The 26079-nt window shown below is 39.9% G+C and overlaps 1 protein-coding gene across 3 annotated transcripts in view; it reads left to right on the forward strand.

The window, feature by feature from the left end:
• The window catches only part of smash (smallish), a 224825-nt gene that overhangs the window by 88689 nt on the left and 110057 nt on the right, over nt 1-26079 (forward strand). The gene's annotated exons all lie outside the window — the stretch shown is intronic.

Raw genomic sequence — 26079 nt, forward strand, 5'->3', positions numbered from 1 at the left:
ATTCCAGAGAGATGAACTGTACTGAGTTATTTAAATAAATAATCATTTAATTTAATTTAATTTAAAGCTCATCAATCTAATCTTGGTGCTCGCGACTTCGATTAGTTGTTGATTTTTAAAAATCCCGTGGGAACTTTTTAATTTTCCGGGGTAAAAAGTAGCCTAATGTCAATCTCCAGGTCTTTAAATATGTTTATGCAAAAATCACGTCGATCTGTTGCTTCACAATATTATGGGTGCCTAGTGATGCGATGGCAGTGAAGCACACTTTAAAAAAAAACGGCCAAGTGCGAGTCGGATTCGCGCACCGAGGGTGCCGTACCTGTAACAGGAGAAGTGAAACGGTAAGAATCACTTGTTAACTAATCGCAAAACTTTGTTTTTTGTTTTGCCAAGTCTCATGATTCTAGGTCAACGGGAAGTACCCTATAGGTTTTCTTGACAGAGACTACAGACATACAGACAGACAACAAAGTGATCCTATAAGGGTTCCTTTTTCCGTGTGAGGTACGGAACCCTAATAAATGGCTTGTTTTTTAAAGGAAATACCTATATTCCTAAGCACTAACATTTCGTTACGCTTTCTTAGGAGCGCAGGTCATTTTCCCACACTAAGAACCATAAGTCCCGACCACGTATCTACAAAGTCAAAGTACATTATGTAGACATATTAACTGCCGCACTCAGATTCCCTTAATCGTTACTTAAGTTTAGTTAAAACTTAAGTAACGATTAAGATAGAGACAGAGCTATATCTCTCACATAAATCTGTCTCGTTTTAACTCAATCTTAAGTAACGATTAGCGACTCTGAGTGCAGCTGTTAGTCAGTTTACCGAACTAAGCATTCTATTGTAAATAGAAATAACTACGCCCAGTAGCTAAATTCATTGACATCTATTGATTATGTACCGTTTTATCTATTGTAAAACCATTGCAATTTGTAAATGCCAAACCATTGTAACTTGAATATCCCTAATAGCTAAATTAACTAAGTAGACATTAAATTGATAGAATTATATAAAAATGAATTAAATTTAAATGGTTACCATTACAATACCTTTGCTCAAATAAAGCACAACTGTATTTTAAACCCAGTGGCATTTAATATTATGTACATAACAAAAAATCTGAAAATCGCCTGCAGTCATAAAATGTCGGGCGATTTTGATTTGATCTGTTACGTTAATGACGAAATAGTTGAAGAGCTTGTGGGAACCGTTGAGGTGGTAATTGTAAGCATTTGATTGAAGGTTCTTTTTACCCGACTACGGTAGAGCCAGAAGTGTTATGATTTTAGTTAGCAGTATATAGTACTATATATGTACCTACTTAAGTGACATATAATATTTTTTACCTGAAAAAACCGGCCAAGTGCGAGTCGGGCTCGCGCAATGAGGGTTCCGTACTACAGTCGTATTTTTTCGACATTTTGCAGGATAATTCAAAAACTATGATACATTAAAAAAAACTGTTTTAGAATGCACAGGTGAAGATCTTTCATATGATACCCCACTTGATATAGTTATTTACTTAGAAAATTGAAAATACTAATTATTAGTTCATGACCACAATTTAATTTTTTTTGTGTGATGTAAGCCTAAATTCACGGTTTTCAGATTTTTCCCCAAATGTCAGCTATAAGATCTACCAACCTGCCAAATTTCATGATTCTAAGTCAACGGAAAGTACCCTGTAGGTTTCTTGACAGACAGACAGACAACAAAGTGATCCTATAAGGGTTCCGTTTTTCCTTTTGTACCTCAAACGGAACCCTAAAAATAAAGAGTTCGAAGACGAAGAGTTCGAAGACAGACGAAGTTTCGGGAATCAAGTAGTGCACAATAAACGAATTAAATAGGGATTCAATTATTGTAAGATACGATGACGATGATCCTGCACATTTTTCATTTTTTTTTCAATTCAGATAGGTACAAGCATCAATGGATACAAGTTATCCCTTGACTGCAATCTCACGTAGTTGTAAATGATGATGCAGTCTAAGATGGGAGCGGGCTGAACTGGCTACCTATATCAGAGAGGGATAAGGGATATACCTATTCGTTTGGTTTCTACAGCGCATCGTACAGGAACGCTAAATCGCCTGGCGGGCACAGCTTTGCCGGTAAGGCGGTAACCAGCCACCTAGCCTTCCCCCAGACAATACCTTTTATTAAACTACAATGGCAGACCAACAAAGTGATTTGGCAGTTCATCCTAATTGCACCTGCTCAAAATTTTTCACCAGCTCTCTGGCTAGCAGAAGTTAGAACAGCCATAGAGATTGTTAATTTTTATTGCGTACGCTCGCAGTTCGTTGACCTCGGTGGCCATATTTGACCATAGACTATGGTTTTGTGTGTTGCGTTAACAGAGCGTGACCATACAAAGGCCTTCTATTTGTATGTATGTGATCTAACATGATGCATCGCTACTTTAGATGTATCTTTTCATCATTTGTATGATAGTTGTATATTTCAGGGTCAATTCAAACTTTTGTGGAGGAATCCTCAAAATAATTTAAACTTCAATAAGTAACTACAGTCAAAAATGTTTATAACGACATCATTTATAATGACCACAGATTAGAGAAATAATGACATGTTTATATTATTATAACCAAAATATGGCTGGCTATTTGTAGTTTAAAGATGTAACACCGGTTATTACAACTAACAGCTTTTGCGACCTAAATCGTGTTCCCTCCAATCACTACCCTTATTATAAATGCGAAAGTTTGTTTGTTTGTTGGTTTGTCCTTCAATCACGTCTTAACAACGGATCGACTTGATTTTTTGTATGGGTATAGTTAGAAACCTGGAGAGTGATATAAGCTACTTTTTAGACCAGAAAATCAAAGATTTCCTACGGGATTTAAAAAACCTAAATCAACGCGCACGAAGTCGCGGGCATCAGCTAGTGTTGTTATAACAGTTTTCAAATGAATATATCGGTGATAGCCTAGTGGATAAAGACTTGAACGGTCCGGGGTTCGAATCCGGGCACGCACCTCGTTAACGGGGAAGGAAATCGTCGTAAGGAAACCTGCACGCAATAGTTCTCCATAATGTTCTCAAAGGTGTATGAAGTCTTCTAATCCACATCTGTCCTAGTGTAGGCCATAGTCCAGTGGTAGACCATGACCTAAGGCCCTTCTCATTCGGAGAACAGCTCATTAATGGGTCAGAGATGTGTTGAGATGATAAATCGAACCAAAATCCGTACTACATTTTTGCTTGTAGACGAATATAATATATAAAAGTTAGTCGACAATGTCAATTGGGCAATTCCAAAACAATTTGGTTCTTACGTACATTAAAACATCATCGACAGTTGATGAAACAGTGCTCCAAATTCCCTCATACATATTTAACTCTTGCACAGTTTCCGTCAATTTGACGCGTCCTTACTAAACCCGCTGTAATCGTCTACATACGGGACTAACTTACAATTCCAACTCACGTTCCAATTTCAACATAGCTGTTGTGCTCATAATAAAGGTTCCCTTATTGGCTTTGCTACACCGGGTGACTAAGTTCTTGAACAGACGCTAATTTAATTATTTCCTTATCGTTTAGTAACAAAAGAATATCAAGGATAGAGTGCAGTTGGGCAGATCAAGTGGTTAATCGATAAAACCGATGGCTACTATAATGGAGACCGTATAATGGCCGCAAAAAGCGTCAGAAAATAATCACCACATTGTACGAGCTGGCCGTCCTGATTTCGCTTGGATGAAATTTCTGAAAATCCTTTCTGGATGTCTACGTAATAATGAAAACCTACATGCAAAATTTCTAGACTCACCGGTTTGAGCTATATATCTCAGGCATTTTCTCCTTTTATTATGTTGAAATTAAAATACAGCGTCACTTTAGGCCTGGTATCGACCAGAGCGGAATGGAGAAATGTATTTAGCAGACAAATCAAATTAGATAACTGACCGACTGAACACATCTCCACTTCGTTCTACTTATTTGATACCGGGTCTTACATACAATGGATTCATAAAAGAATTTAATGAAGGTCACATACGTTCACGTTCGAAGTTGGGTCGTACGTTGGTACCGTGTGTAACGCCTTTACAAGCAACAAAGGTGTTGTTTTACTACCATTTGTATTCAGGCTACGATTCTGTATCACACCGCGGGGTGTTCTTGAGCAATTCAAAATGGCAAAATGCCCAAACTGTGACATAATCATTTCGCAATCCAACCCCACATTCTGACTGATACCATCTCAGTCGTGAAGTTACTTGTATTTTTCAGGTCGCATAGATCTTCTGTACTTTCAAGGTAAAGACTTAAATATAAAGTCTAGCATCTAAATCTTAAATGCCAATGAATATTCGTGATATCTATCTGATTATGATCACATTATCTCATAGAAGCTGGTGTCACAAACACACTTCGCATTTCTAATATTAGTTGGTAGGGTGTATAATACGCGACAGGTCGAGATGGCAATCGGGGTATGAGGCAGGGGGACGCCCCGCACACCCGCACGTCATCCGCTTTCGATCGGACCCGGATTAGCGCAGGGGCTGTGCGCGTGTGTAGGGCGTTCTCTTCCTGATTGCCATCTCGACCTGTCGCGTACTATAGATTGTAGAGAGATAGGTGAAGAATCCACGTAAAACACTGAACTATTTTTTTATAATAAAAATTTAAAAAAATGATAGGCACGAGTGTGCCTAGAAAGTGCGCTCGTGCAATACTCTATTGTGGTGAAACTTTAGACAATCGATAGGCATCTTATGTGTATACCGTGTGAGGTTTGAGGTTATCTCGGTCATTTGAGACTTGTATTCATTTTCATTGGTAGACGAGTCACGTTCTATTGTACCACGGAAATTAGCTTATGACGAAAGTGTTTAAGAAAATATTTACTTTAAGTACAGTACCCGGCAGGAAATATTATTAAACATCGATCTTTAAAAAGAGATAGCGGTTTCGTAGAGCGTTGTCTCTGTCGACCGACAAAACGTCACATAGGTATGAGAGAAAGGTCGATGTACAACATTTCTTCCTGAGAGAAGACCCGCGGGGTGATTACGTATCTCGCGACAGGCTTGCGACAGGGGTAAATCTCGCGAACATTGCTGTCAAACGTCCGGCTAGAGAGAGACAGCAATAGCAAAGCAAAATAAGAAGAAGAGAGAGCAAATGAACTGTCGCATTTATTTTTATTTTATTTTTTTATTTTATTTTATTTATTAGGAACACACACAATACATTAATTTAACACAAACTACGACACTTATAAACAAACACAGGCTGATAAATGTATCTACGAAATGTGTACACAGCATTTGCAAAATATCTTGACAAATAAAAAGAACTTAACTAACTACTTAACTAAACAAATAACTAAGTTGCTTAGGAGATGAACCCACCGTAAAATGATAAGAGCTTTTTTTTGAATGCAGTAGCTGAGTCATGAAATATGTCGATGCCAGGTATCTTTTTTGATATTTCGTTAAATTTTGCACATTGCTACAGCTGTCGCGTTGCTGTCGGTACTGCAACGTTTTACGTAATCACCGCGCCGTGCTCTGTAGTGAGACGGTCTCCCGTGCTCTGCAGTGATCATGATGAATGTGTAATAGATGACAGAAGAAAGTTAAGAGTTCGATCAATTGTACTGCTCAAGTAACCCTAGGAGTCGATTCTCATTAGTATCAATTTGCATAAGCTCGTTGTTGCCATCTATTTCGAGATCTGAACCGCTTCTAAAATTAGAGTGGAAACAATCAACGGCGGCCGCTGCAATAAACTAACTCTGAACTACTGTTCTCAATACATGGCCATAGACAATGGAGGCTAATGAAGCGAACCGCCGAACTACGGATTTTATAGCCCGTTCGTTAAACTGTTCTGTATTTGCCATATTTTTGACAGTAAAGTGTAAACGAAATTGCCAAGAATACTGCCATACTATAGTTCCCTGTAAAATACGTAAAAATGACTTCTCACGCGCCATTTTAACTTTTCATGTCAAAGAGTTAATGGCGCATGAGAAGTCATTTTTTACGGACTATAGGTACGCCACAGAAGTGATGGCCGGTGGAGCCGAAAAGCTCCTAAAGAAAAAAGAAGAAGACCAAGTCATTTTTATAGGTAGCGACTTAGAGCGTAGCGAAACCAAAAATAATTAATCTATGGCACGCACCATAAAAGCGACTAAAAGAATACATTTAATTCAACAACAAAACAAGCCTCAATAGCTCAACGGGTAAAGGAGTGGACTGAAAACCGAAAGGTCGCCTACTCCTAGCACAAGCTTGACGCTTAGTTGGAGTGAAAAGGGGAATATTAGTCATTTAACATGGCTAATATTCTAATTAAAAATATGTATATAGTATAACAATATATATCTAAATATATAAAACGAAAAGGTGACTGACTGACTGACTGATCTGTCAACGCACAGCTCAAACTACTGGACGGATCGGGCTGAAATTTGGCATGCAGATAGCTATCATGACGTAGGCATCCGCTAAGAAAGGATTTTTGTAAATTCAACACCTTAAAGGGGTGAAATAGGTGTTTGAAATTTGTGTCCACGCGGATGAAGCCGCGAGCATAAGCTATTAATATAATAAGTCAAAATCTAAATGATGAGATTTTGGTCCACATTGACAGATTTGATCAACCCATTTGTCAAATAGAAACCGGTTAAATGGATGGAGTATAGTCCCAAATACGCAATATTTATGACGCTGATATTGGAATTGATTAAGGGAATTGGGTTTATCACTTATTAGCGCTAATAAAAAACAATTATAACCAATCGCGTCTCAAATGTTTAATAGATATCAAAGTAGTGAATGGTCTGGAATCATTCCATTCAATTTAGCTAATAGGTAATGACACGCGAATTTTAGTGTCCGTGTCGTTCTATTTTTTTTAAATAGAGATACGAGCAGGCGGGTCACCTGATGTTAAGTGATTACCGTCGCCCAAGAACATTTGCAGCACCAGAGGAACTGCCGATGCGTTGCCAGCCTTTCAGGAATTTGTTGGTCCGCCCCTTGAATAACCCCATGTTGTAATCTAGTGGGAACACCGCCGATGGGAGTTGGTTCCACAGTTTGCATGTGCGTGGAAAGAAGGATCTGGCACAACGGACGGTCGAAGTGCACCAGACACCCAGATGAATACAAATTTAATAATTGCAATCTAACTACTGATGTTTATGTGTTTATGACAGAATAAATGTTACAGATATCGTAATTGAAATCACAACAGAATATACATCAAAAAACTCAAAAAACCAGCCGGACAGCTTCAGAATCAAGGGCCCCAAAAATCAATCCATCAAAACAAGACGGGAGTGGTCCTACAAAAACAAAAACCGGCTATGCATACCAGCATCGTCCTTAGGAGCAACAGCCGGCATGTGGCCTACACTAAAAACCAAGGTCGTTTGTGTACCGCTTTACAAACTTATTCTTCTCTTTTTGTACCACCTTTCTTCCTAACCACTCCCACATCGTCATAACTCCAACCAACTTTATTTGGATACACATCTTTAATGGCTTTAACATTTGGTTTAAAATCCTTTGTGTCTAGAACTTACTGCTTATGTTTTAGATTATCAACTTTAGTTGCTTCAGTGTTAAGTTCAAAATCCTTTGTGTCATCTTGAGGAATTTCAAAGGTCATCGAGGCCATGTGTTGTGTTCTTTTTTGCGAATGTTTTAGCCCACTCGTTCTGATGCCTGTTCCTTCGATCTGGTTTCGGGTTAGCTCGATTCGAGTTCGATTGCTAGCTCCAAATGAATAGTGTATTTGATCTGCTTATTTTTCAATTGATTTTAAATCAAAATCTTAGGTAGGTATTACCTCTAGTCCGCGACAAGTCGAGGTGGAAATCGGCACGTCGTCGCTTCATACGTCATGTCGTCCGCGCTCCGTCTTCACCGGGCTAGCGTGGGGGCTGTGCGGGTGTGCGGGGCGTCCCCACCACAATTGAGATTTCCACCTGGTGGCGTACCACCAGTGGCGTGCAGGTCATAGAGGCATAAATGCACTGCTTACCCCAGTTGTATATTTTTCATTATGACCTGCCATTAAACAAGTTCCTACCTACCTAATGCCTACCCTGGCTTCAAATCCTGTGCACGCCACTGCGTACCACTATACCTAATCTCTTTGGAATTTGCAAACCAGAGAAGTGGAAAACTGCATCCAACTTGAAATTTTAATGCAGTTTTCTAAAGTCCGACTTTTGGAGGCCGTTTTATTGGAAAACTTCACAGATACATACAATAACTTTATTGTTTCAATAAGTGCTTTTTGGGTCTTTAATCTAGTCTTCATGACAGAAATAGAAACATGATTGGATACAATTTTCTTGATAGAATAAATTCCGAAAACTGCTACAATATGTCAATTGGAATAGTTTTGATTGGAAATGGTAATTAATTTTTCTTTCGTTTCTTTTTATTATGTGCATAGTTACAATTTCCAAAAAAAAAAAACATTTTAAAACGCTATAATTTTTTTGATCCCATAGCGACTTACATGGCTTCATTGCTACCTCTTTCTCAGTACATTGCAGTGAATAAATCTATTCTTCTCACATTTTTGTTAGGTCCTGGCTTCTTGACAAGAAATGGCATGTAGAAGGTAAAATACACATGAAATACCAATTTTCCCAAGCCAAAGCCATAAATATTTAACTTAATCCAAAACTAGACTAACACTAACTAGCAAGGCGTAGCAAGGGTAAATACAGTGCCAAATAGAGTAACCCTCAAAATTCCATCTTTATCAGTCCTTATGCTGTTATTAGACGAACCAATTTAGTTGGCACCCAACAGACAACGGTAATCGGCTGATTCATCCGGTTTACCCAACATTTACGTTTTTTAGAGCGTTGTCGTCACTCTTGCCTATATGACGTTTTGTCGTTCTCAATGACAGAGACAACGCCCTACAAATATGCTATCTCCTTCTAAATGTCGATGTACAATACTTTCGGCCGCGTACTGTATGGTTACCCACATTTACAAACCGTCCAATTTTTTTTTAAAGAATATTAGCCAGAATAATTGGTGTCTAATATTCCCTCTCCCCTCCAATTAAGCGTAAAGCTTAGAGTGGGTACGACAATAGTGCAACGGATGGGATTTGAATCGGCGACCTTTCGGTTTTCAGCCCGCTCCTTAACCGTTGAGCTATCGAGGCTCTACATTAGGCGAGAACTATGAAGTTGGATCGTCTATTAACATCATTAAGTAATACGGGTTATATATTTTCAGTGCCATAGAAGGCGTTGGCACATGTCGTCGCAAGCGAGACTGGTATTTGATACTAGGGATTCCGGTGACGAAATACACTAGGTACCTACCTACGGAACTGGATACGCAGTGCACTAGTTTACACATGTAACGTTGAGCGAATTTCAAGTGTTATGAGTTACCTACTCTTTCGTTACTTGCGCCCTCGAAGATGTGTTTGAGGTATTGGACTGGAAAACATCAATGGCGCAGAGGTTCCCAATTTTGACCATGGAACCCTAATTCATCATACTTTTTTTGGCGGAACCCTAGCTGGCTAGTTACCATCCTACTGGTAAAGACGTAAGCCCAAGCGATTGAGCGTTCCCGGTAAGATGCCGTGTAGAAACCGATTAAGAGTATACCTACCGGGTAGTTTCCATCTTAGACTGCCGTGTAGGCGTGAAGGTTTATGAGTCTTTTCCACAAATGTTTTATTTAGGTAACTCTCGGACAGACCGTGGAACTCCTGTGACCCTTCCACGGAACCCCCAGGGTTGCAGGTCGCCCTGCAATGGCGAATACATCTCACACTTGCGATTTGCAGACGACATTGTTATATTGGCGGAATCGCTGCAGGACCCTGAAGAAATGCTGACCTACCTTAGCTGTTCTTCCAGACGAGTAGGTCTCATGAACGTGGACAAAACAAAAGTCATGTTTAATGAGTACGTCATCCCGAGATCCGTCTTCATTGAAAATGTCAGCATCGAAGTTGTTCAAGTATACAACTACCTAGGACATATAATACAACTTGGTAGAAACAACTTCGACAAGGAATCTGATAGAAGAATACAGCTGGGCTGGGCAGCATTTGGTAAATTGCGTCAAGTCTTCGTATTCGTCGATACCCCAAAGCCTAAAGATGAAAGTCAAATCGAATAGTTCAAAAACATCGACAAAAGGGGTCCCAAGGTGCTAGAATGGAGACCTCGAGAATATCAAACAGACCGCTGGATTCAGGCGGCGCAAGACCGTAGCGTGTGGAAGTCCCTACAAGAGACCCTATAGCACGTGGAGTGGATGCGTTCGTTGGTTAATGTTGATGATGATGAAAAAATGGAAAGAAACGCGAAATTCAAACGCGCTTTCGCTTTCAAAAATCTCAATACAGTTTTTGTTACCTTATTTCCTGAAGGGACGCTCGTTGAATCGTTAATTAACTCCGAATTGTTGACAGAAAAACCTGCCTGAATTTGCACTCCGGCCTTGAATGCTTGTAAGTTATTCGATATGGTATTGCGTTATAGTTTGGGAACTGGTGGCAGTGAAATCTTCTAAATATATAAAAGGAAAGGTGACTGACTGACTGACTGATCTATCAACGCAGAGCTCAAACTACTGGATGGATCGGGCTGAAATTTGGCATGCAGATAGCTATTATGACGTAGGCATCCGCTAAGAAAGGATGAAAATTCAAACCTTAAGGGGGTGAAATAGGGGTTTAAAATTTGTGTAGTCCACGCGGACGAAGTCGCGAGCATAAGCTAGTGTTGAAATAAATCGCTACCGCGGCAACGCTTTTTTTTAACGGTGCCGATATCAATGATGGATACTCGCCAGCTCTCAAACTATAATACCAATTAGGAGTCAAAAAATGGAAAGTAAGTCGGAATCCGTATTTTTATAGTAATCTGAAGTTACTTAGTACGGCTTCGTGGTGACCGCGAGAAGGGCCCACCGCCCAACTTCGTCTCACGAAAGTGGACAGGGAAAGTGGTTTATCGGGATCGAAAGTCCGCCAGTCGGTTGACTAAATCCTTTACTTATTTTTAGATATCTGTACCCGTAGTATAAGATTTTACGTCTCACCAAACGTTGCTAGAATTCGATAATTGAAACAAAATAACATCAAAGTAAAATGGACCTAAAGAGCCTTGAATTGAAGTCAAAAATTCAATGTCACTGATTTTAATTTCGCAACGTTTCCGCTTGGAGCGCTGGCTGTAGATGTGTAGAACAACTTGAGCTTTAAAACAAGGCGCTTTAAATACAGTTTACTATACGTGAAAGTGTTTCGACTCTCGAATTCTAGAAACGTTTGGTGAGACGTAAAATCTTATACTACGGGTACTGAAATCAGCGGTTAACTTGCTACTGCACAAATCACCGATGACTAGCTATATACTACGTGTACTAGCTTATGCTCGCGACTTCGTCCGCGTGGACTACACAAATTTCAAACCCCTAGTTCACCCCCTTAGGGGTTGAATTTTCCAAAAACCCTTTCTTAGCGGATGCCTACGTCATAATAGCTATCTGCATGCCAAATTTAAGCCCGATCCGTCCAGTAGTTTGAGCTGTGCGTTGATAATGCAACCGCAAAATAACGTCTGATTCTATACAAAATATTATAAAAATCAGTCACTTATTTTTAAAAGTTTCAGCATTCGTGTGTCAGTCTTCATTAGACTCAAGTTATGCACTGTTGTCTGTTACTCTTTGTGTACGTAATACGTATGTTACGAAAGTGTCCTAAGCAATTAGGAGTGTTTAGAGTCATTTTCTCCTTTTCTTGAAATCTCTCGTAGCTCCCGTGTTGTTTTTCCGCATGTCTCAAATATGAAATGTGTTTGTGTATATATGCTAACAATAAAACATTGAAATAAAAAACAAACAGTAGTTTTTTTGGATTTTCAAATTATACAGTACCCTTATTATAAATGCGAATGTGTATTTGATTGTTGATTTGTTGGTTTATGGGTTTGTTGGTTTGTCCGTCAATCACGTCGGAACGGCGCAACGGATCAACGATTTCGGAGAGTGTGCTCAGGAACTTTTCGATCTTGTCCCCCCTTCACCATTTTAGCACCGAACCGCAAGACGTCGGGCGAGTGTCCACCCTTATGTCGTCGACATCCCATCTACACGCACGAAACGTTTTGCGTCATCATTCCTCATACGCATGGCTAAGGGTTGGAATACTCTTCCGCGCTATGTGTCTCCTACCAACTACAACCCGGGTATCTTTAAAACAAGAGTGAATAGGCATCTTCTAGGTAAACGCGTCCCATCTCAGGCCGCATCATCACTTTCCATCAGGTGTGATTGCGGTCAAGCGTTTGCCTATAATGAATAAAAATAAAAAAACGTGATTTTTTTGCATAGGTAATAGTTATAGACCTGGAGAGTGACATAGACTTTTTTTATCCCCGAAAATGAAAAAGTTGCCACGGGATTTTTGAAAGGCTAAATCCGTCGCGGGCATCAGCTAGTAGTGCTATAAGGCGTCCACAAACAGTCAAATGAAATGAGAGTAATGCGCGGTAAACACCGCGAGTGGGCACTAAGTGTCGTGTCTTACATATGTCGGTGCTATTTTAGCGGCTCACCACCTCATAAAATGTATTCACTGCCATTGATATGGGAAACCAAAGATATACAGCTCCAGCCCTCGCCTTATAAAGAATTGTAAGTCATTAGAAGAGCCGATTGGCGTTAAATAGCGCAGATATGAGTGGCAGTATCGAAAACTAGGATTCCCTGTGAGTCGCTCAACAAGCTAAGCTTTTTCGACTTTTTGTCCAAATGGTGCTCTTAAATATTAAATAATCGGCTGCCTAACTTATGGTCTTCTCTGCTACCAGTGTTAAATTATCTGTGGAAAACAATATCTGAACAGTTCTGTAATCACGTTCATCATAAAGAAAAATCATGGCAGGGCATTGAATTAATTTACTATCTATAGAAGAGCTATTTCAAACAAAAATAGTGTTTTATGAAGATGTCAAAATTAATGAAATAAATAAATTAATTAATTAATATGACGCTGGACATCAAGTTGTAAGCAAAAACAGTAGCAGTTCGCAAAAAAATTATGTTAGTCATGACCCGTCTAGTACGGAATACTACACGAATCCTTGGCGTAGAGCAAAAGTCGATAATAATATGTTGCCTAGTCTATTTATGTTTCACTACTGAAAAAATGTCTTCTCTATAATTAAGTAGATGGGGGATATAAAAAATACATAGTTACTGCACCACATCGCTTTATTGCAAGCTCGCAGGCTATGTTATTTTCCTAATGGGTCAGGATTCATAGCCAACCTACGATTAGTCAAAGTCGCTTGTTGATTATCAGTTATTGAATTTGTAAGATAATGAATTACGTAAACTTAAAACTAATGCTACGAGGGTTCCAAACGCGCTCAGGTCTGAGAAGATTAGTAAATCAAAACAGTCCTCTTTTATTAATTTCAGTATTCAAACCGAGATATACCTAAGGCTTAATGTTTCTTCACTTTAAAACGTATAAATTATTTTTGAAATGCACATGGAAATAAAAACACTCAAGGATCACTCATCGTGATCTCTAAGGAGCTGTGTGTCTTTGGTTTTCCTACGTCAACGATTACTGCTAGAAAATTGTTTAGTTGGTGCGAACGGCGCCATATTTAGCTGTGTAACGGGAATTTTATAATATTATTATTCGTTTGAGAAACATTGCGACTTTTACATTTGCTCGTTGACTGCCATTCTTCGCATCGCCGCGCCGCCGTGTCGAGATATAAGGCATGGACCCACTTGTCCTTGTTCTAAAAAATACAAAAAAATCTCATCAAAATCTTAATCGAAATCAACCAAAATCTTTGCAATCGATTGATAAATGAAGAATCAATAAAACCGGTCAAGTAGGAGTCGGACTTGCACACGAAGGGTTCTGTATCATCGCACAAGATGTAACACTATGTACTTTCCATATTAAATGGCGGTTATTTTGAAATTCGTTATCTTGGTTTTTTATTATTTACTGTTAGCTATAGTGGCAATAGAAATGCATACTCAGTGAAAATCTCAACTATAGGTATCCTATGAGACACAGTCCGCTGAGAGACAGATGGACTGGACCAACAGCGGAGACCTAGTAATAGGGTCCCGTTGGAACCCTCCGGGTACCTACGGATCCCTAAAAATTCCTATTCTGTGGTTGCGAGCAATCGATAAGAAACCCACGCATGTAGGACTATAGGTATTGCAACATTTTAATTAAATTAATCACGGTCGTAAAGCCATATAAGGTAGGTATATTTCGTCCGAATTCTAAGAAGAGTACGGCCTTGAATTTTGTTTTCTCCCAACCGCAAAGTGTATTACGACTCGCCGCATGAACCCGACTCGTCGGACGGTGTATATTGTGTGTGACAACAAAAACCGAGTGGTCAGAACTGGGTATGCACGCGGCCCGTTACGCTCTTGTTTTTGCGAGAGATACAGCTATGTGTAGGGTTGCCACAACATCGTGAGGGAACCTGCATGCCTGAGAGTTCTCTGTGCCTTGAATTTTGTTTTCTCACAACCGCAAAGTGTATTACGCTGCGTGACTCCGACTCGTCGGATGGGATTGAGTGTGACAACAAAAAGCGAGTGGTCAGAGCTCGGCATGCGCGCGCGGCCCGTTACCCTCGTGTTTTGCGAGAGATACAGCTATGTGTAGGGTTGCCACAACATCGTGAGGGAACCTGCATGCCTGAGAGTTCTCCATGCCTTGAATTTTGTTTTCTCCCAACCGCAAAGTGTATTACGCTGCGTGACTCCGACTCGTCGGATGGGATTGAGTGTGACAACAAAAAGCGAGTGGTCAGAGCTCGGCATGCGCGCGCGGCCCGTTACCCTCGTGTTTTGCGAGAGATACAGCTATGTGTAGGGTTGCCACAACATCGTGAGGGAACCTACATGCCTGAGAGTTCTCCATGCCTTGAATTTTGTTTTCTCCCAACCGCAAAGTGTATTACGCTGCGTGACTCCGACTCGTCGGATGGTATTGAGTGTGACAACAAAAAGCGAGTGGTCAGAACTCGGCATGCGCGCGCGGCCCGTTACCTTCGTGTTTTTGCGAGAGATACAGCTATGTGTAGGGTTGCCACAACATCGTGAGGGAACCTACATGCCTGAGAGTTCTCTGTGCCTTGAATTTTGTTTCCACACAAATGCTAAGTGTGTTACGCTGCGTGACTCCGACTCGTCGGATGGTATTGAGTGTGACAACAAAAAGCGAGTGGTCAGAACTCGGAATGCACGCGCCCCGTTACGCTCGTGTTTTGCGACAGATAGAGCTATGTGTAGGGTTGCCACAACAAAATAAAAATCAAAAATGAACAGCATTCATGATTGAGATTGAACAGCATTTATTTATATTATCTGGTACGTTACACTCGGTTGCAATCGTGTGACAACCTTGATGCGTCATTCGTCCTACTTGTATTTGTCCACTAATGCTGGAAGTTTGTAGATAGCTATCGCCTACGCCTACTAGCATTACTACTTATATTTATGAACTTCATAATATTTTCCTTTAACATAGATTCTACTGGCAGAAGGCTGTAACCACGTGTAGCTAAGTAAGTTCTAAGTTATATAACTAAGTTCCTGCGGTAGTGGCGCATAACTAAGTTGTGCGGGAGGCTGCCAGTTGTCACAAGTTGACGAAGCTGTAAGTCGATTTCGTAAAATCTGCATCAATCATTATCTAAATATATAAAAGGAAAAGGTAAGGACTGACTGACTGATTTATCAACGCACAGCTCAAACTACTGAACGGATCGGTCTGAAATTTCGCACGCAGATAGCTATTGTGACATAGGCATCCACTACGAAAGGGTTTTTGAAAATTCAACCTCAAAATTCAAAAGGGGTTAAATAGGGTTCGAAATTTGTGTAGTCCACGCGGACTGGTTTTTAAGCAGGCTCGTTCTGACTCGAGACTCAACGACTAGTAGGTAAATGCTTTTTGTGTTTAGGTCGCCATTTTGATTGAGTGGTTGCAATAGCAATTATTGTGCCCTAATCAAGTTAATATTGCAGTTACGTAAAACTCTTGATAAGCCTCTGCGCGTTGTGATTAATATTTAATTTCACTTGTGTTATGTTTATATATTTAGATTTATTTAATCGTGTGACAACCCTGATGCATCATCCGTCCCACTTGTACTCGTCTACTCTGGTACTTTGTAGATAGCTAGCAACTGATAGGCTAATGCGACAACGCTGCAGAATAACGCATTAATAAACCTCATAAAAACATCGTTTCCCCAAGAAAGATTCTTGCTTGCAGTAAAGATGCCAAATGGTCCAGAAGCCATTTTTAACCGACTTCAAAAAAAGGAGGAGGTTCACAAATCGTCGGAGTCTTTTTTTTTATTATTTTTTTTATTTTTTATGTATGTTCCCCGATTACTCGAAGACGCCTGGACCTATTTTGAAAATTCTTTTTTGTGTAATAGCTTAGTAAACAGTAGATTTTTAACCAGTCATAGCATAATTCCATGGGACCACTAAAAATTGTGAAATAAATTTTTTTTACAAAAAAAATAAAAACCGACTTCGGAACAACACTAAAAATTGAAAAATAATTTAATTTATTACCGAATATATTATGTATACAAGAGTTAATATAGTTCCATAATAATATTTTTTGGGGTCGGTGCCAATGAGGTGCCATTGTGGAGTCTCATAAAAATATGAAGTCTAGACGATTCGCGCAGCTAAAGCTAATTGGCACCGGGACCAAAAAGTATTATTATGGAACTATATTAACTCTTGTATACATAATATATTAGGTAATAAATTAAATTATTTTTCAATTTTTAGTGTTTGTGTATCGAAGTCGGTTTTTATTTTTTTTGTAAAAATTTTGTACAAGAAATGTCCTTCGGGATGCAAGCTATCTCAGTACCGAATTTCGTCATAATCGGTTGAACGAAACAGCTTCGAAAAACTAACAAACTAACGACAGACACACTTTCGCAATTATAATTAGTAGTGGTAGTTTTGATTATTTCGAATATCCTTCCTAACAATCCCTTTAATTTATTTATTTGGCGCTTCTTCGAAGTTCGGACACGTTGACTAATATTCATATTTTTCTAATTTTTAATTAATATTCAGATTTGTTTTTGTTTTTCTGTTTCATGAAATAAATTCAGTATTCATGCGTAAATATTCCTCAGTGCGTGTCTACCCTAATTCCGTCAAACGCGAGCACTCAATACAATCGACTGCGAATAAGGTCGCGTTTTCTGCCGACTCCTAGAACAATGACCGGAAGTGCTCGCTCATTTTGCACTTTATTGCCATGTTATTAAGGGCTATTTGATTGATAACAGCCGATAGCAGCTATATGAGCTATATCCTGTCGTATTGTAGAGTAGAATTTAGAAAGTGTCCCTGATTCGGAAAGGGTTTAATAGATTTACGCTTGACTGGGGGTGGTGCGGCCTAGTTACGAAAGCGTAGGTTGCTATATCTTCTATCATCATCATGATCAACCAATCGCTGGCTCATTACAGAGCACAGATCTCCTCTCAGAGTGAGAAGGTGCTTGATGGCCATATCTTCTATACTAATATTATGAAGAGTTGAAGTTTGAACTACTGAACCGATTTTGAAAATTCTTTAACCAGTAGAAATCTACATTATTCGTAAGTAACATAGGCTATATTTTATTTTCAAAAAAATAGAGATCCCTACGAAAATTGTAATAAGCTACCCGAAGCCGGGGCGGGTCGCTAGTCATTAATAACAGATAAAGTTAAACAGAACCAAAGGAACCGACATAGCTCAACGGGTTGCGAAGCTGAAGTGGCAATAGGCACGGCAAATGGTTCGTAAAACCGATAGACGTTGGGGTCCCAAGGTGCTGGAATGGCGACCTCGCACCGGACAGCGCAGCGTTGGAAGACCCCCCACTAGGTGGACGGACGACATCAGACGAGTCCCTCCGAAGACCCTCCACGTCAAAAAAGTGATAAAGCTTTTACTTTACCCAAAGAAGATAAGAAAAGATAAGATTTCAGTCTGGGATTCAACATTTTTGTGAAAATGTCCCATTTAATCAATCGGTAATTGTTCAGCCAATGGGAATCCACAGCTGGACGTAGCCTTTGAATCGCACCCGATCCTCCATCTTCTTGCACCGATCGCTTACATGCATCTGAAAACATCGATTCTATAATGTTATGTCCAAAAATTGTTGTTCTGGACTGCAGAGCCTCTGATCCTCAGAAATAACCCTCCTTATCCAGTGGCTTCCACGTTTCAACCAATGTTTGGAAATCGTCTAGACACTCGATACTTTCTGAAAAAAATCTTGTCCATCCTGTCCTATTAATCCTAATATTTCAATTTTCCTCATCCAATCACTGTCTTCCAATTTACCAACCCTTTCCTACCCTTTACGACGGGCATTCAAAAACTCACGTATGTATTGGAATCTTCCTCGTCCAGTTATTTTCTACCAAGTTACCAACCTTTGTATCAACTTGATAGCCTTGAAAAGGACACTAACTTTTCGGACCATGACCACCCGTGACTCATAACCTCAGGCCCCTCAGAAAACCGTTTATTTATCAAGGGGCTTACCAAATCGCGTAGTTTGTTTATTAACAAAAGGTTACAAAATAAAACCAATACAATTCTGAGTCAATTTAATCCGCTGTTTTTTCGTTCCGGTACAATGTCGGAACACTGTTCAATAGTCTAGGTCTAGGCATTCGGGCGGGGACTAACGGTCTTGCCGGAAGCTGATTTGCAAATACCTACTACTTACTACGACGTAACTTGATGGTCTACTTTTTTGTTGATGAAGCTATTCAAAGCAATCATTTATACATTAGCCATAGTATCTATATCTTTCTTCGTTTAGTATCAAAAGTGTTTTGTTACAAACAAATATTTTATCTAAATATATAAAAAGAAAAGGCGACTGACTGCGGGACGGATCGGGCTGAAAGGTATGCAGATAGCTATAATGACGTAAACATCCGCTAAGAAAGGATTTTTGAAATTCAATCCCTATGGGGGTAAAACAGAAGGTTGAAATTAGTGTAGTCCATGCGGACGAAGTCGCGGGCATAAGCTAGTTTCTTATATGATTTCATCAATTTGAACTTCAAAAGTATCAACTATCAGGGGATAACAGTAAGAGCGGAGCGAGACCAATAATTAATCTATGAGTAGTACCCAAGCCAAGACGAACCAAACTAAAGGACGAGGCACTACGTCCTTTTTCTGGGGGTTGCTATAGAGTACAATACCATCCATTGGGATAGGGGGCAGTAAAGGGGGTGCTCCTGAAACTCTAAGTTAAAATTTCAGAGCTCGAAAATCATTTTTTTAAATAAAATTAATCACTTTAATCACAATTAGCATTTTTAGAATAAACTAAACAAACACAATACAAAATCGCAAAATACAATAGATACTGTCATAGGTTACCACCGTTAACACCTGTAATACTTTTTTTTTTACTGATTTTACGGCTCTGGGTTCTAATCTATAATACTTTTGCTGCTGCTGTACAGACTACAGACCAGTAAAGTAAACTTTTTTTTTCTAAACGGCTTTAAAGCGAGTCTTCTGGCGTAGCCTGTTTTAAAAAACTTAAGGATTGGATAGGTTAGGGGGGGGGGGGGGGGTTTATCCCCTTCTAACCTAACCATTCCGAGTCGGAGTGCCCCAAGTCCCGAGCTCGCTTCGCTCGCTCTTGATGGTGGGAGCGGGGGGGAGGAAAGAGACCCCCCACCATAGTGGTGGTCTCTTCTCGTCGACCGGGGCCCGTCGACGGAGCCCCGCTTCGCGGGGCTCCTTTTTTCTGGGTGGTAAAAAAAGAAATAACCCACGAAGGGGATGGCGGGGTCTTACAGACCCCGCCATCCCCTTCTAACCTAACCGTTCCGAGTCGGAGTGCCCCAAGTCCCGAGCTCGCTTCGCTCGCTCTTGATGGTGGGAGCGGGGGGGAGGAAAGAGACCCCCCACCATAGTGGTGGTTTCTTCTCGTCGACCGGGGCCCGTCGACGGAGCCCCGCTTCGCGGGGCTCCTTTTTTCTGGGTGGTAAAAAAAGAAATAATTGGGAAGAGAAGAGGAAAAAAAGGAATTGAAGGTAGGCACTGAAAAGTGTGCACGCGTTTTTGTCGGCTCTCGTGTTTATTTAATATTAGTGAAGTTATTTATTGAATTACAAACATGTATTAGTTTTCTCTTACCTGCCAGCCCTAACTCCAATCAGAAAATCCACACTTGGCACCAGAAGTGAAAGATTAATTAGATAATACCACAAAAGCACAGTCACCATAAACAACATCACAATGGAGGCCTTACAAGTTTCAATCCAAACAATGACGGAACATTTCAACAAGCAAATGGCGGAATTCCAGAAGAGTCTCCAAGGAGCGATTCCAGCAACGAGCCCTACATCTAATATCACTGGTCAGTTCAACGCTTTCCGTGCATTTGTTTTGTCCGCACTTGCTGGTCTTCAACAGCAAGTCGAAATACTCGCCAAACAAACTGATCAGATGGAGATGCGGAGTCGGCGGAAGATGTTGCTGGTCCACGGCATCCCTGAGGGCACCGACAACAACCTGACGGCCACAGTGACTGCATCTCTGTCGAAACACTTAAAGCTGCCTGACTTGAAGGAAGACTGCTTGAGCCATTGCCGGCGCCTGGGTCAGCCCAAGGAAGATAGGTCCCGGGCTATACTTCTAAAATTCCGGGACCTGCCAATAAAGAACCAAGTCTGGTTCGCTAAAACGGCACTTAAGAACACAGGCATAACTCTGTCCGAATTCCTAACAAAAGACCGTCATGATGCCTTCATGGCAGCCAGGCAGAAGTTCGGAGTTTCAAAATGCTGGACGAGGGAAGGACTCATCATAGTTATCGGCCAAGATGGTAAGCGACATCGAGTGACCTCCAAGGTGGAGGTTAACTCCATCCATACGGACAGTGATGGCCTGGAACCGACACCCACAGCAGCCACTTCCAGTGTCCCTGTCCAATCTGCATCTCAAGCTCCGAAAGTCATTAAACCAGTGGTGAACGAGGCCGCCAGGACGAAAAGAAATGCCAGGAAGTAAGGCTAAGTCTCCTTTTGCTAATCTGGTAGTGTTTGTTGTGGCTTGGTTGTAGACTTTTAACTTGGTTGCTTGCAATTATTAAGTACAGCTACTGCATATTTTGTATTTAGTTTCATATTAGTACAAAATTTCTATGTACTCATTTGTATAGTAGATATTACTCGTAGTTATACTCATAATAATTAATACAAGCAGGTCACCAATTTTCTTTTCGATTCGCTGCTTTAAGGTACCTACTAAAAACAACTTAAAATCTCTTTAATAATCACAAAACATTGTCAAATATTGTGAGTTTACAAAATAAACAAAAACAAACATCAATGACAATGTCACAAGACTGACAATGACAATACACTGACAGCGTAAATCATTAACATCCTGACAGCCGTGACAGCGTGGTTTTGTCTTACTTCGTTTTAGTCTATGGTAACTCTCAACGCCCGTGGTCTACTAAAGTTACCCGTACGGACTGTGCGCACTTTGTATTAATAGTACACTAAATAATTACGCAGAATACCTAAATGTGACTTTTGCTTTGTAAATAGTAATTTTAAGAAAATATGTGTGATATTATTACCGCTAGCATGCTATAGTTCTGTATTTAATTAGATATGATGCATTTAAATCGAAATAGGTATTTTAGTTAGCTCAGTGTTTTAACTTAGTAGAAGTACCTAGCATAGTCAGCTTAGTGCTTATTGTAATATGATGTAGCAGGATGTAGCCTGGTATCACGCTTCAATGGTATATTTAATATAAAGATATAATATGTTTTAATTAATGTGCTATAAAGCGATCACATCTACTGCTGGCGGGTGAAAGGAAACATTAATTGTAGAAAGACCCGTATACCAAATTGTATTATTATAACTATATATACATACATATATATTATATATATATTTTTATAAGGATATTATTATATTAAATACTATTTATTTTATACATAATTTATGACTTCAAACGACTCGTCTTATGGATGTGAACCAGACAATGCCATCAATCTGTCCGACTCTTCAGTTTCGGATGATAGTTACTATAGTATTTCGCAGCCGCTTAGCTCCCTCTTAGATTCCACATTTTCTATATTTCCTAAAAATTTTAACGTTATCCACATTAATGCGCAAAGTATCCCTTCCCATTTCCCTGATCTCCTATCCTCTTTCGATAGTAAAAATATCCACGCAGTTCTTGTGTCCGAAACATTTTTAAAACCATGCTTACCTTCAACCTCATATTGTCTGCCCGGCTTCCATCTTATCCGGAATGATCGTACGGGCAAGGGAGGCGGAGGAGTAGCTATTTATCTCCGTAGCCATATTCCTTTTACTATTCTTGATCAATCTCCTTCTTTGTATTCAGAATCATCAGAACACCTTTTCATACAGGTGCTGTTCGGACACCTAAAGCTGCTGCTGGGTGTAGTCTATAGCCCTTCCCTTCATATTGACTATTTCCATCATTTTGAAAACCTACTTGAACAATTCTCCACATCTGCTGATCACACGATAATAATGGGAGACTTTAACACATGCCTTATTAAAGATGATCATCGAGCGAGAAAACTTAGGGATATAATCAATAGCAGCAATCTCCACATACTACCCACGAATGCAACCCATTATTCCCCTAACTGCACACCATCTCTATTAGATCTAATGATAGTCTCTTCCCCTCAACACGTGGATAATCATGGGCAATTTCCCGCGGAAGCGTTTTCATACCATGATCTGATATTCACTTCCTACAAAATTAGGCCTCCAAAAGCTAAACCAACAGTAGTAATGCGCCGCAGTTTTAAAAATTTTAACAATTCGTTATTTATGTCTGACCTAAACAATATTGACTGGGCTGCCGTATTTAGCGCTAATACAATAGATAATAAGCTGGATGTCCTTAATTCTTTACTGACAGGACTTTTTGATGTGCACGCTCCCCTGAGACCCGTCAAATTAAAACACCTCCCTGCTCCGTGGTTAACACCAGAGATAAAAGCCCTCATGAACAAACGTAATAGAGCAAAAAGCAAATATAAACTATGTCCTACAGTTACTAACCGTGAAAAATATAAAAAGCTTCGCAATCGGTGTAGTAAAGTTTGTCGCGATGCCCAGCGTAATTTCATTTGCAATTCCCTTAAAGACTCCAATACCTCCAAAACTTGGAGGTTTCTGAATACGTTGGGCATTGGACGCCAACAAAAAAAGACTCATCGCATCCCGGACCTTGACACACTTAACCAGCATTTCACGACTGCTGGGACACTGGATGGTCAAATAAAACAAGCGACGCTCAATAATTTGAGGTCCATACCTATACCTAATTACCCTCCTTTCCAATTCAGCGACGTAACTCTGGATGAAATGAAGAAACACGTTGTGGCCATAAAGTCGGATGCAATGGGGTATGACGGAATCAGTCGGAGGATGATCCTACTGCTCCTTGATAGCATCGCTCCTATCCTATGTCACATTTTTAACTTTTCTCTGTCCTCGTGTACTTTTCCTTCTGAGTGGGGGAAAGCCTTTGTTATCCCAATACCTAAAACCTCCAATCCGACATCCCCCACACACTTTCGACCAATCTCCATTCTTCCTTTTCTGTCCAAAGTCCTTGAGCGCATTGTTAACAAACAACTGAGTCTCTTCCTTACTAAAAATAACATCCTATCTTCATTTCAATCTGGCTTTAGACCCGGCCATAGCACAGTCACTGCGCTAATTAAAGTCTGCGATGATATACGGAAAGGTATGGATAACAAGTTAGTCACTGTTCTCATTCTCCTCGATTTCAGCAACGCTTTTAATAATGTCGACTTCGACCTACTTCTTGCGATATTAAGTTCCCTGAATGTATCCTCTGACGTAATTAATTGGTTCAGATCGTACCTAAGCGGACGTCAACAATGTATCAAAATCGATGGCAAGTGTTCCACGCTCTCACCGCTCTCTGCAGGTGTCCCACAGGGTGGGGTCCTGTCTCCTCTTCTCTTCTCTATTTTTATTAATACAATCTCCTCGGTTATTTCATCTTCCTTTCATTTTTACGCTGATGATTTACAAATTTACACTTCAGAAACCGTTGAGCGCATTCCAGCTGCAATTAACACACTAAATTCAGATTTGGCCAAGGTTTGCGAGTGGTGTAAGTGCTATGGACTTGCGGTAAATCCGATCAAATCGCAAGTAATCATTATTGGTAATCCCAGAATGCTCTCTAAGCTACATAATCTACCTGCAGTCCGCTTCGATGGTATAGCATTGCCATACAGCAATAAAGTCAAGAACCTTGGCCTAATCTTGGACAATTCTCTCTCTTGGGGTCCACAAGTGGGGGAGGTGGGGCGGAGAATCTTCGCCACTATTGGATACCTAAGACGGTTGAAAAATCTTCTGCCAATAAAAACTAAGATTACGTTAGCTAACACACTTTTGTTGCCAATATTAGACTACGGTGACTCTTGTTATCCGGACCTGACACAAGAACTTTTAAACAAGCTGGAAAGACTACAAAACATGTGTATTCGCTTCATCTTCGGCCTACGAAAATATGATCATGTATCAGAGTTCCGTGCTAAACTAAAGTGGCTGCCAGTATCTCGGCGGAGGGAGATGCACGCTTTGTCGCTCCTATATCGTATTCTGTACTACCCTCAAACACCATCATACTTAAAAGAACGGTTTTCCTATCTTGGTGAGAACCATCAGTTCTCCCTCCGCTCCAGCACCGACAATAAGCTTATGACTCCACACAGCCGCACGGTATACTATGGTAACTCTTTCACCACTAACAGTGTCAAGCTCTGGAATTCTCTCCCAGCTGAAATACGTCAGGCGAAATCCTTAAACACCTTCAAAAATCGTTTGAAGAACTATTATTTATCTATGTAAACAGAATTATGTAGTATATTATAGAGATATGTATATGGGTATATATAATTATATTTATTTGTGTATTATTTGAATGTACTGTGTATGTAGTCTAATTTATAATAATAACTAGGGCCATTTTCGGCTGCCGCACCAACCCGTGCTTTCGTGATTCCTTTCGTCAAAGGTTGCCTGGAAGAGATCGCTTTAGCGATAAGGCCGCCTTTGCATGCTACATCTATTAGAATAAGATCCTGTATTGTGTTTTTTCAATGTTTACTTTGTGTTGTGTGCAATAAAGTGTCAATAAAAAAATAAAATATAAAAAATAACCCACGAAGGGGATGGCGGGGTCTTACAGACCCCGCCATCCCCTTCTAACCTAACCGTTCCGAGTCGGAGTGCCCCAAGTCCCGAGCTCGCTTCGCTCGCTCTTGATGGTGGGAGCGGGGGGGAGGAAAGAGACCCCCCACCATAGTAAGCGGTCTCTTCCGTCGGCCCGGTCGACATATAAAAGATTTAGTGAATTCTTAAAGTATTTATCAAATAGTTCATTTTATCAAACAATTCATTTTATCAAAAAAAAAGTGCTATATGTTGTTTTACTAATTAACACGATTAAAGAAATCAATTGTTTGTCAAATGATATTTTATGAAATGACAATTTGTCTGGTAATTTGTTTTATCAAGTGAATTATTTGTAGAAACATAAGTTTTATAACGATCATAAAACGATTCATAATTTTGCCAAAATTTGTTTAGGAAATGAAACTTTGTCATTTGTTTTTTGTCAATTGGTTATTGGTCTTTGGTTCCCAGCAAGATTATTATAGATTAGAACCCAGAGCCGTAAAACCAGTTAAAAAAAAAGTATCTTGCTAAGTTTACTTTATTGGTCTTTGGTTCCCAGCAAGATTATTATAGATTAGAACCCAGAGCCGTAAAACCAGTTAAAAAAAAAGTATTATAGGTTTATGTTATGGTAATCTTTATATGTGTTCGTAGTTCATACTTTGCGGTTTTGTGTTTCTAAAAATGCTAGGGACCTAATTAATTTCATTTTATTTAC

The sequence above is a fragment of the Maniola hyperantus genome, chromosome 21 (assembly GCF_902806685.2).
Source record: "Maniola hyperantus chromosome 21, iAphHyp1.2, whole genome shotgun sequence".
NCBI classification, from domain to species: domain Eukaryota; kingdom Metazoa; phylum Arthropoda; class Insecta; order Lepidoptera; family Nymphalidae; genus Maniola; species Maniola hyperantus.